Source organism: Schistocerca gregaria, chromosome 2, assembly GCF_023897955.1.
Source record: "Schistocerca gregaria isolate iqSchGreg1 chromosome 2, iqSchGreg1.2, whole genome shotgun sequence".
Classification (NCBI taxonomy): Eukaryota; Metazoa; Arthropoda; class Insecta; order Orthoptera; family Acrididae; genus Schistocerca; species Schistocerca gregaria.
In genome coordinates, this window is record NC_064921.1 from 857,680,051 (window position 1) to 857,692,410 (window position 12,360).

Below are 12,360 nucleotides of genomic sequence, written 5' to 3' on the forward strand. Positions count from 1 at the left end.
TGACCTCATCGAACCTAACGCGTAATTCTTCTGGCAAGGAGGCTAGGCAACCCATTATACCGCCCCAATGACTATAATTTTCTATGAGCTGCACCGCGCGTTGCTGTATGTACTGATCTACAAAGCAGGCTGCGCTGACACGTTCCTGTATTTTAATGACAAGCTACTATTCCAGGGCCTTTCGTTTACTGGTCTGTCATCCACACCACGCGATTCTTTAAGGTGAAAGCACTCGTAATTCTACAAGTCTCAGCTTTTTGCGATAATTCTGCAGACTCCGTTGTCTGCTTACTGTGCGGTCCGATGACTACCTGGCGTCCCAGTCTTATTATCAATTGTACCTTATCACATGCCCTCTACGTGACAAAAGATGTCATTCCGACAGCAGAGCGCGGGATGCAAAAAAATAGCGGACAAATACGAGTAGTAGAACTCGCGCTCTTGGGGTTCCTTACAAACTTAATTGCCCACATAGATAGCTGAGGTGCTTTCCATTAATCATTAACATTAATGTCAGTAGTGGGCTCAACATGATCCACATTAGTTCTTCTACAGGTTTTTATGAGTCAATTTGCGAATACCAAAACACCTATCTTTCGATTGCATTAACTCAGAAGCTTAAATTTTTTACTCTAGTGTCTTTGTAATATTTTTAACGAATTATTAACTCGAATCACATATCTCTAGAAATTTATTTATCAGTTTTTTAAAAAAATAAGATGTTTCGGGGATGGAAGCATTCTTAGTTGACTTAACTAAACTACAAACACTTTCAGAATTATTATAATCGATTCACGTGATCGTCTTTGTCACCAAAGATGTGTGTGACTATTGTGAAAGGATAGCTTCTCCATTTACATGACTTAACTTTCGATAAAGGACAAACGCCATTGCTCACGAATGAACATTCACTGCTTGGAAACATCATAACACAGAAGACGGTATACAGCGTTAAAAGTGGCTAAATGGAACATTAACAAAGTAAAAAGAACAATAAGCTCCTAATATCCGATTACAGGATTGGTGCTCAGCCTGTGGAACACAGAACATATTTTAATTTGTAATAGTGTTAAGAAGCGATAGGAAACGGGATACATACATAAAACCAGTATTAGTCGGATGGAACTTTTCTTGCAAGGGTTTGTGGAAAGTGCATACAACGCGCTACTGTGACGAATTTTATAGCAGTGATCCACTGATCGGAGTCATTATCAGTTAGATATGACTGTAGACGTCGAACGAATTCCGGGACCTTCTCCTAAGATCCTAACATATCGGTATAACGCTTTCGAAAACGTCGCAGGCACCTTGGGGAAATAACATGTGGATCTTTGGAAGAAAACCGAATGATGTTGTTTCTTGGTAAGAAAGACGCCTCCTATTCTGCAGGATGGCGATCAAATCCCCCTACAGCCAACTAGATTTAGGTTTGCCATGATTTCATTAAACAGCTTTAGGCCAATGCTGTGATGGTGTCTTTGAAATATTACTGCCGATTACCAACTGCAGCCTCTTCCAGTAAACTGAACGTTAAACAGCAATATGCCTTCTTTCCTTTAGAAGAAAGGAGACGTTATCTCGTGAAACCAGGTTGCATAAATTTTGAGAAACTGTGTTTGAAGAAGGCTGTGAGGTAGTTCTGTCGCCGTCATCATATATGTCACGTCGAGATGATAAAAATAAGGTGAAAGAGATTAAGGCGCGTTGAGAGGCTGCAGGTATTTCTCCCTCTCACAATACGCGAGTGAAATAGGACAAAAAAATGGCTAATATTGGTACCAAGCACCCCCCGCCATGCACTTTACAGCGGTTTGCGTAATGTATGAGTAGATATAGATACTGCTACAGAACTTGAGCATGCACTTATGCGGAAACGTATTGCTAATCTTATAATAATGGACAGAAGCTATATGACGAAGCAACAATGAGATAGTCGCTTTCCTAGGAAACGACATCTCAACAAAGCTGCAGAGGGTATATAAAGAAACAGGCTGCGACCACATTCAGTACAGTTCAGCAGAGGGGAGGTCAGTGTGGTCGCTTTCCCGTATCGCCGCCTCCCAGTATCGCCGCCTCCACGTCTCGCCGACTCCACGTCTCGCCGACTCCACGTATCGTCGCTTTCCCGTCTCGTCGCTTTCCGTCTCGTCGCTTTCCGTCTCGTCGCTTTCCCGTCTCGTCGCTTTCCCGTCTCGTCGCTTTCCCGTCTTGTCGCATCAACTCCCCTGCAGTGCTTCGAGCTACAGTATCCTCAGTTCCGATCAAGGTTTTTGGGAGGTTTCCCTTGGTTGTAAGGCGAATGCCGGAACTGTTTACCTCCTCCCATCGATACAGAGATGTAATTCATGTAAATGATAAGTTGAGAAATAAATGCTATAAGCGTACTTATACAGAGATGTAATTCATGTAAATAATAAGTTGAGAAATAAATGCTATAAGCGTACTTTGCTTTGTCTTTAATGAATTTTTATGTATTGGAACTGAATAATAAATGACAGTGTATAGCTGACTTTTGCTCTGAAGCAGAAAGTTTAATCTGTTCACATTGGTATGTGACTAGTGAAATCTATGAACCTAATGGTTTTCAGTTAGTAGGGGAAAAGATAAAAATATAACGCAGGAACGAAGAGAGAACAAACATTTGCTGACAGAGCACAGAAAAATGTAGTCCTATGTATTTTCTTTTACATGTAAGTGATAGAGAACTGATTTTTAACTTAGATGCATGCAAACTTTCAGTGTAACTACGTGAAATATACAACGCTTGTTGTATCCCTATTGTTTCACTGTGAAGTATTCCACGTACACCTCAGTTATTAATTGGACACATCACTGTACACATTCTCAGTTATTCAGCTGTTTAGCATCCGTTAGTCGTAAGTAATATCTTTGGATTAAGAAATCTGTGGCAGGCTGGCTTATAGCGTTAACGATTTATTGCACCTGAAAGATATATGCGTTGCTTGTAGCGTCCACTGTGGTTCTTTATATTTACCAAAAGGCTGTTAAAATTATCGGCTAAGCACAATAATCTATGCTGGAACGGTAAGTAGAAAATACCGCCAAGATCTAACATCGCGATTAACTGATTAATCGTAGTGATCTGTTAAGCGACGTTTGATCCATTTCAATATATTGTTGATGAAAGCCTATGCAACTTGTATTCAAATGTAGCATATTTTTAACGGTAGCAGTAAGAGGAGTCGAAAAATATTCTTCAATGTTGCCTCGTTTTAACTTTTCTTTACCTTTGCTGAAGATCACGAGATATAATGAGGTATAGGAAGATGTGAAGGATGTTTATTGAGCAGATACTGTGTGCAGTGCGAAGGATATTTACTGAGCAGATATTATTTGCAGTGCAAAGATGGTAAACGTATGTTATACTGTAGTCGTAAACTGGTATTGTAGTAGTCCATATGTCGATTAAGTAAGTTATCAACATTTCAGTCTGCTATTATGAAGCATTCAGAATGTTGTCTCCCAGTAATAGGGCATAACGTAGTTTTTCATTCAGCCCTCATTAACGAAATTGTGCTTATACTCCCATAGTTAGTAGGCTTTCCCACTATAGAAGGCCTGATATTAAGTTGAATCGCAGTACAACTCTGAAAGAGAAAATTACCTACATTTAAGGGATAGTTATAGACAAAACCCATGTAACAGAAATTGATATGAAACACTGGAATTGTTCTCAAACGCACACGCCGATGCTATGATAAGACTGGTGTAACATAGTGACGCATATTTTCATTTAAAAAGTGAATACATTGCGTTGAATTTTGTACAGATCGCTTGCTTATCTTTAGGATTTGCGAAAACAAATTATCGAACTGTTGTATGTAATTAAGCATGTGACCTAGTCAATAACAGTCAAAACGAAGAGCTTAATTTTTGTTATGGTTTGATTCTCGCACAGATAAAAAACTTTTTTCTACAAATGAAGAACAGATAGCGGGCTGAACTATGTTACAGGATGGGAAAAATTGTGGCTGTCAAAACGTTCGTGCCTGCTGACAAAATTCTCCAATACTGTCAGTACCAAAGAAATTGAGACGAACCCACTGCACGTTGCAGAATTAGTAATGTAGAGGAAGCATTTTTAAGATTCTGATAATGCGTAAACAAATGAGTGCAAATATTTTGTCGTTATCATCAAATATAGCTTAATTTGCAAGGACCTTAGAACATCCGCATTTGTTAATTGAGCTTTTGATTTGTTGCATCATGTTCATTGGGTCATGAAACTAAAATATTTTGTATTCGTAAAAACAACTTGAAGCTATTTTCAGGAGTTAACTTATAAAATCCGTCAACTGTATTTGGTATACGTTATTTTATTATCGAATTAACATTTCGTCTCACAGCTTCATGGCTGACAAAGGATCACTATTGCGGCATCAACCTTTAATATTGTAGTGATTAAGCCGTTCCACTGAACTATGCCAATCAGTATCGGATCTATTACAATATTCGTTTCCACATAGAGAGATTCAGTGACAGTGATAATCTGCAAGCAAAGGTATAGTACATGGTGGAGATTACCTGCAACATATTTTAGCCTGTTCCACTGAACTATGCCAATCAGTATCGGATCTATTACAATATTCGTTTCCACATAGAGAGATTCAGTGACAGTGATACTCTGCAAGCAAAGGTATAGTACATGGTGGAGATTACCTGAAACATATTTTAGCCTGCGGACAGAGTAAGGGAAAAATTACGGTAAACCTGCAAATGTACTCTGTTCTCCCTTTTTTCTCATGATCCCTGAACGATACATATGCAGAAGACAGTAGATTACTTCCTAAGAATTCTCGAAAACTGATTCTCTAGACATACATATTCAGTGGAGTTTCAAAACAACAGTGTCTCCTTGGGGCCAACAATCACCATTCAGTTTCACAAAATAGGCCCCATCTCCGTGTGACCTACAACGCCCATTTACGATAGAGCTTTGAATTGCTTCGATTTTCTCGGTTAGAGAGCTTTATGAGGGCTTCACGCACAGATGTACAACTGTAGAGAAACTTGCATTAAGGGGACACGCCCCTGAACGGGCTCCATTTTTAACATTATCTTCACCCTCATATTGTAACTGTTGTATAAATGAGAGATAGCTCAAAATTCTGACACACAATTAGGGTCATTAGTCAAAGCATTTACCAAAAAATCATTGAGATATTTACTATATTATGGTACTGAGAACAATATTTATAATTGAAAAAAAGCAACACTATTTCACTGCGGTACCGTTTTCTTTGGTACCACTGACTGCACAGCTTCGAAAAAGAGTCAGAGTACAGACAACATTCACATAAAAGTTTTATGCCTCCAATTTCTTTCCCTGATGCTGATCTGTGAAAAAGACAAGTAATTTATTTCACTACAGCAAAGAAATTTAAAACTGTACCTCAAATATCACCGACATCATCATCATGTCATAAATTTTTCAGGAAATAGTAGGCACGGGAGGTAGAGGGGGTCATTCTAAATATCTTTAACAATTTTTGTGAGTTAAACTTAAGTCATTTAGAAGAAAAGTGCGCCTGAATGCTGAAAATTTAAGTTTTCGGTAAATCGCAAAAGAAGATTTACAGATTTCTTAACTTACCACTACGCTCGTTTAGAACATTCCATCTGTATACTCCAGTTGTTCTCCTGTTTCCTTATCCTCCATACTCTTTCTCTTCATTCTTTTCTTTATCCTTGACTCCTTGGTAGCAGCTTCTGCAGCTGTCTCTATTTCGATTACCGGCCGCTTATCAATAGCAATTAGAGCTGATGTCATATTCCTTTCCGTCGGGATGTTCAATTTCTTTGTAACATTGATCCTTGAAATTGCACCATCATTGAATGTTATTATTGCATCCATTACACCAGTCTTGAGCACTGTCAGCCCAACAAATACAGTTTTGGATATTATCTCTCATATACAGCTGTTGAAGCTTTCATTTGCATTCTGAGAGAGACCATGCATACATTTCGTAAGTAGATTTTTATTTGACAGATCCCTATATTAGACCTAATTTCCTCCATTACAGCAAGTGGTAAGGGCTACATGTGGGTAGCATTGCTCAGCCAGTAATTACACTACGAATCTTCCCCTTTTGGACACATACTATGCTGTGGGGTTTCATCTGTTGACACTCTGTGAAACCATGTTGCCCAGACAACTCGTCTCATGTTCTCCAAATCTCCTACATTTCTCCTTATTGCTAGTATATAATATTGAGTCAAAGAATTAGTTTCACTTTTGTAAGACGACCTGGACCATCTATGTTTTTTCCGTCTGACAGTTTTTTTCCACTGAAGTCTTAACATAATTTTCCTAGCCGAGCTCGCATTGTTTTGTACATGCCCAACACATTCAAGATTTTTTATCAGAGTGTCTCAGTATGGTTTGTCATTAACAACAGTAATGTGTCCTTTACAGCCTCCATCTCCAAGGTAGCCTACATACCTCACACCACAACTGACCTCTCATCTTCTAAAAATGTTTAGAACTCCTTTCGTTTCCATGTTTCCACTTGTGCCGTTAAATTTTTTTTACCCAAATATAGGTTCCAATAAATTTACTTGAACAACCCTGACAGTGGTTTGTTAGACATTCATAATATAGTATGTTACCAGTTTCAATAAAAGTGGCAGTTACAGTCCCATTCGGAGAAGTATGACCTCTCTTCTGCCAAGTTCCATCAAATGCTGCCACAATGTCTGTATTCTCAGACAAGATTCCTGCTTCTTCTGCTGCTCTTTTCATTGATTGTTCACTTACACCACAATAAGTATTATGTATTAATTTATAGTATCTGTGAAACCTCAGTGGAGGCAGAGGTAAATCCATCAATGCACTAAAACTCTGGGCAGCTCTCCTTCCCCTTCCAATACATCACACTGCATAAGCAAGCTGAACAGTTACAATGTAATGTAGACTATCAGTTACTGGCGGTATCATAGTATCACTGTGCATCTTCACACGAGTTACAGGCACTCACTAACCGACTTTGAAAGACCATTCCTAGCTGAAATGTGCTTAAAAATATTATCTCCTCAATTGCAGTACTTATATTTCACAGCACTCTTCAGAAGTCTTGACAGCATATTTAGGTTCACAATAACATTTCCGTCGTTATTGCTACTCACAATACGAATAGGCTTGTTCATATTACATTCAGAAAGCGAAAGTTTACGTCTAGAAGCTTGGTGGCCCTGTGCAACATTACGTTCAATCTCAATTTTAGAACGAACGGAAAATGATAATACCCATAAACCAAAAATGTTTGAAATCAGCAGCCGGCCGCGGTGACCGAGCGGTTCTAGGCGCTTCAGTCCGGAACCGTGTGACTGCTACGGTCCCAAGTTCGAATCCTGCCTCAGGCATGGATGTGTGTCATGTCCTTAGGTTAGTTAGGTTGAAGTAGTTGTAGGTTCTAGGGGACTGATGACCTCGGATTTTAATTCCCAGAGTGCTCAGAGCCATTTGAAATGAGAAAGAAATATTCTTTTCTGTAGACCAAGAAATTTTTTTCAAATTTTTGTTATTTTCTTGAACATGTCCCCTTAAACACATTCGCCTGACTTTAGGACCATGTGAACAGCACTCCTGCGACAATTGCAAGGAGCAAAGTGTTACGTGCCGAAGCCACTGCAGAGTGAAAAGAAGTGAGAGGGGAAAGATTTTATTGTTTTTCATCCAGTGCTGACAACTTACGAAAGCGCGCAAGTAGCAACGGTCAGCTGCTGCGGTATACACTGAAGAACCAAAGAAACTGGTACACCAGCCTAATACAGTGTAGGACCCCCGCGAGCACGCAGAAGTGCCGCAACACTACGTGGCATGGACTCGACTAATATTTGAGTTAGTGCTGGAGGGAATTGACACCAGGAATCCTGGAGAGCTATCCATAAATCGGTAAGAGTGCGAGGTGGTGGAGATCTCTTCTGAAGAGCACGTTATAAGGGATCCCAGATATGGTCAATAATGTTCATGTCTGGTGAGTCTGGTGGGGAGCGGAAGTCTTTAAACTCAGAAGAGTGTTATTGGTACCACTCTGTGCACTTCTGGACTTGTGGGGTATCGCTTTATACAGCTGGAATTGCCCAAGTCCGTCGGAATGCACAATGGACATGAATGGATGCACGTGACCAGAAAGGAGGCTTACGTATGTATCACCTGTCAGAGACGTCCCTAGACGTATCAGTGCTCCCATATCACTTCAACTGCACACGCCCTACACCATTACAGAGACTCCACCAACTTCAACAGTCCCCTGATGATATGCAGGGTCCATAGATACATGAGGTCGTCTCCATACCCGTAACAAAATAGGAATGAGGGTAACCTACTACAAACAGCATAGTGAACACATTTTTGTGGCCGAGATAAATATGAAGCGCACCCCTACCGCAGTAGTACAAGTTTATATGCCAACTAGCTCCGCAGATGACGAAGAGGTTGATGAAATGTATGATGAGATAAAAGAAATTAATCAGATAGTGAAGGGGGACGAAAATTTAATAGCCACAGGTGACTGGAATTCTATAGTAGAAAAAAGAAGAGAAGGAAATGTAGTAGGTCAATATGGAATGGGGTAAGGAATGAAAGAGGAAGCCGCCTGGTAGAATTTTGCACAGAGCATAACTTAATAATTGCTAACACTTGGTTCAAGATTCATAAAAGAAAGGTGTATACATTGAAGAAGCTTTGAGATACTGACAGGTATCCGATAGATTATATAATGGTAAGCAGAGATTTCGGAACCAGGTTTTAAATTGTTAGACATTTCCAGGGGCAGGTGTGGACTCTGACCACAATCTATTGGTTATGAACTGTAGATTAAAACTATAGGAACTACGAAAAGGTGGAAATTTAAAGAGATGAGACCTGGATAAACTGACAGAACCAGAGGTGGTAGAGAGTTTCAGGGAGAGCATTAGGGAACGATTGACAAGAATGGGGGAAGAAATGCAGTAGAAGAAGAAGGGTAGCTCTGAAAGATGAAAAGTGAAGGCAGCAGAGAATCAAGAAGGTAAAAAGACGAGGGCTTATAGGAATCCTTGGGTAACGGAAGAGATACTGCATTTAATTGATGAAAGGAGAAAATAAAAAAATGTAGTAAATGAAGCAGGCAGAAAGGAATACAAACGTCACAGAAATGAGATCGACAGGAAGTGCAAAATGGGTAATTAGAGATGGCTAGAGGACAAATGTAAGGATGTATAGGTGTATATCACTATGGGTAAGATAGATACTCCCTACGGGAAACTTAAAGATACCTTTGGAGAAAAGAGAACCACTTGTATGAATATCAAGAGCTGTGACAGAAACCCATTCGTAAACAATGAAGGGAAAGTAGAAAGGTGGAAGGAGTATATAGAAGGTCTACACATGGGCGATGTCCTTGATGACAATATTATGGAAATGGACGAGGATGTAGATTAAGATGGAATGGGAGATATGATACTGCGTGAAGTGTTTGACAGAGCAATGAAAGATCTAAGTCGAAACAAGGCCCCAGGAGTAGACAACATTCCCTTAGAACTACTAGTAGCCTTGGTAGAGCCAGCCCTGACAAAGCAGGGGTTCACAGATGTGAAAATTACTGAAGTATCAGTTTAATAAGCCACAGCTGCAAATTACTAAGACGAATTATTTACGGACGAATGGAAAAACACGTTAGGCAATACTGATGCCACGACTTATCATAGAAAATAGATTAAGGAAAAGCAAACCCACGTTTCTAGCATTTGTAGACTTAGAGAAAGCATTTCACAAGGTTGACTGAAATACTCTCTTTCTAATTGTGAAGGTAAAAGGGGTCAAACACAGGGAGCGAAAGGCTATTTACAGTTTGTTGAAGAACCAGATGGCTGTTATAAGAATCGAGGGGGATGAAAGGGAAGCAGAGGTTGGGAAGGGAGTGAGACAGAGTTGTAGCCTCTCCCCGATCTTATTCAATCTGTATATTGAGCAAGCAGTAAAGGAAACAAAAGAAAAAAATTGGAGTAGGGATTAAAATCTATGGACAAGAAATTAAAACTTTGAGGTTCGCCGATGACATTGTAATTCTGTCAGAGACAGCAAACGACCTGTAAGAGCAGCTGAACAGAATGGACAGTGTCCTGAAAGGAGGATATAAGATGAACATCAACAAAAGGAAAAGGAGGATAATGGAATGTAGTCGAATTAAATCGAGTGATTCTGATGGTATTAGATTAGAAAATGAGACGCTTAAAGTAGTAAATGTGCTTTCCTATTTGGGGAGCAAAATAACTGATGATGGTCGAAGTAGAGAGGATATAAAATGTAGACTGGCAATGGCAAGGAAAGCTTTTCTGAAGAAGAGAAATTTGTTAACACCGAGTCTAGATTTAGGTTTGAGGAAGTCTTTTCTGAATGTATTTTTATGGAGTGTATCCGTGTATGGAAGTGAAACGTAGACAGTATATAGTTTAGACAGGAAGAGAAGAGAAGCTTTCGAAATGTGGTGGTACAGAAGGATGCTGAAAATTAGATGGGTAGATCACATAACTAATGAGGAGGTATTGAATTAATTAGGGAGAAGAGAAATTTGTAACATAACTTGACAAGAAGAAGGGATCGGTTGGTAGGACATATTCTGAGGCATCAAGGGATCACAAATTTAGTATTGGAGGGCAGCGCAGAGGGTAAAAATCGTAGACGGACACAAAGAGATGAATACACTAAACAGATTCTGAAGGATGTAGGTTGCAGTTGGTACTGGAAGATGAAGAAGCTTGCACAGGATAGAGTAGCATGAAGAGCTGCAGCAAACCAGTCTCTGGACTGAAGACCTCAACAACATTTAACCCTTTCCCTTAAATGGCACAAAATGCATATACTAAATTTATGGATTTATTTATTCCTATTCAAGAATTCATCTGTGATATAGAACGAGTTTTCAAGGAGATATGATTTCAATTTATTGTTGAAGATATTACTGCTATCTGTCAGACATATTATTTCATCTGGCAAGGCCATTTGCAGAAAACCAATTAATGACTTTTCCAAACAACTTATTTGTATCGTTTTCAATTGGAGTTTCTTTCACCGGATTAATAACGATGCTTGTATGATCAGCAAACAGTGTCATTTCTGCTTCCCGTTTCATATAGGAAGGGAGGGCGTTCACATATATCAAGAACAGAAGGGGACCCATGGTTGAAATCTGTGGAACACCTAATGTTATTTCACACCAGTTAGATGAAGTGACAAACTTATTTAAAGCACTTGACACATATAAGGAACCTTTATGCTTCCTGTTCTGTAGGTACGACATAAACCACTCATATTCTATTTCATTTATACCATAGAACTGTAATTTCTGTAACATAATGTAATTGTTCGGCCGATCAAATGCTTTGGACAAGTCACAGAAAATTCCTATTGGTGAAATTTTACTATTTGAAGACTCTATTATGTGGATAGTGAAATTGTATATTGCTGTCTCAGTGGAACAGCATTTTTGAAATCCGTACTGTGGTTTACCCAAGTATCGCATTACCGCTGAAATGGCTAACCACTCATGAGTATATGACTTTCTCGAAGATTTTTGAAAATGCTGTAATCAAGGCTAGTGGCCGATAATTACTGAAATCAGTGGTGTCCCCCTTTTTATAGATCGGCCTGGCAATGGCATACTTTAACCTGTGTGGGTAAATGCCTTGAGTTAATGATGCATTACATATGTGATTCAAAACATCAGCTGTAATTGCTCCAAATTATTTAGTATCTTATTAGAGATGTCATCAACTCCAACAGAGCATTTACTTTTTCAAAGAATTAGTAATTTTACTTATTTCACAAGAGCTTGTTAGGTGAAACTTAATCTGACTAAATTTTTCAAAACAGGCTCTTCCATGTACTTTCTGGCTTTTTATTTTGAACTGTTCTCACCAATTTTTTCTCCTACACTTAAGAAATGGTTGTTAAATACATGAGCTACTTGTGGACTGTTGGTTTACGATAGTCTTGTTCTCCTTAATAGTTATACTACCTACCCCAGTGGTTACTATTCCTTTCTGCCTTCTAACGACATTCCGTATTGATTTGATTTTATGGCCAGAGTTGTTAATTTCTTCTCTAACATACATATTTCTTGATTTCTTTACAACTTTTCTCTTTATGTTACAATAATTTTTATAGTGTAAAACTACTTCTGCATCTTTACTAGTTCTTGATGTCTCATAAAGTTTTCTTTCGCTTTCAGAAGAAACTTTAATACCTGTACTTTTAAAAATGTGTGGTGTTTCATTTAGTAATTTTCTTTGGGAAACAATGTTCAAAAATAGATATAAATTTATCAAGAAATATGTTGCATTTATCGTTAGCATGTG

At 38.9% G+C, this 12,360-nt stretch overlaps 1 protein-coding gene across 2 annotated transcripts in view; it reads left to right on the forward strand.

Annotated features, from left to right (window-relative positions):
• The window catches only part of LOC126335233 (uncharacterized), a 385,936-nt gene that overhangs the window by 330,048 nt on the left and 43,528 nt on the right, over positions 1-12,360 (forward strand). The gene's annotated exons all lie outside the window — the stretch shown is intronic.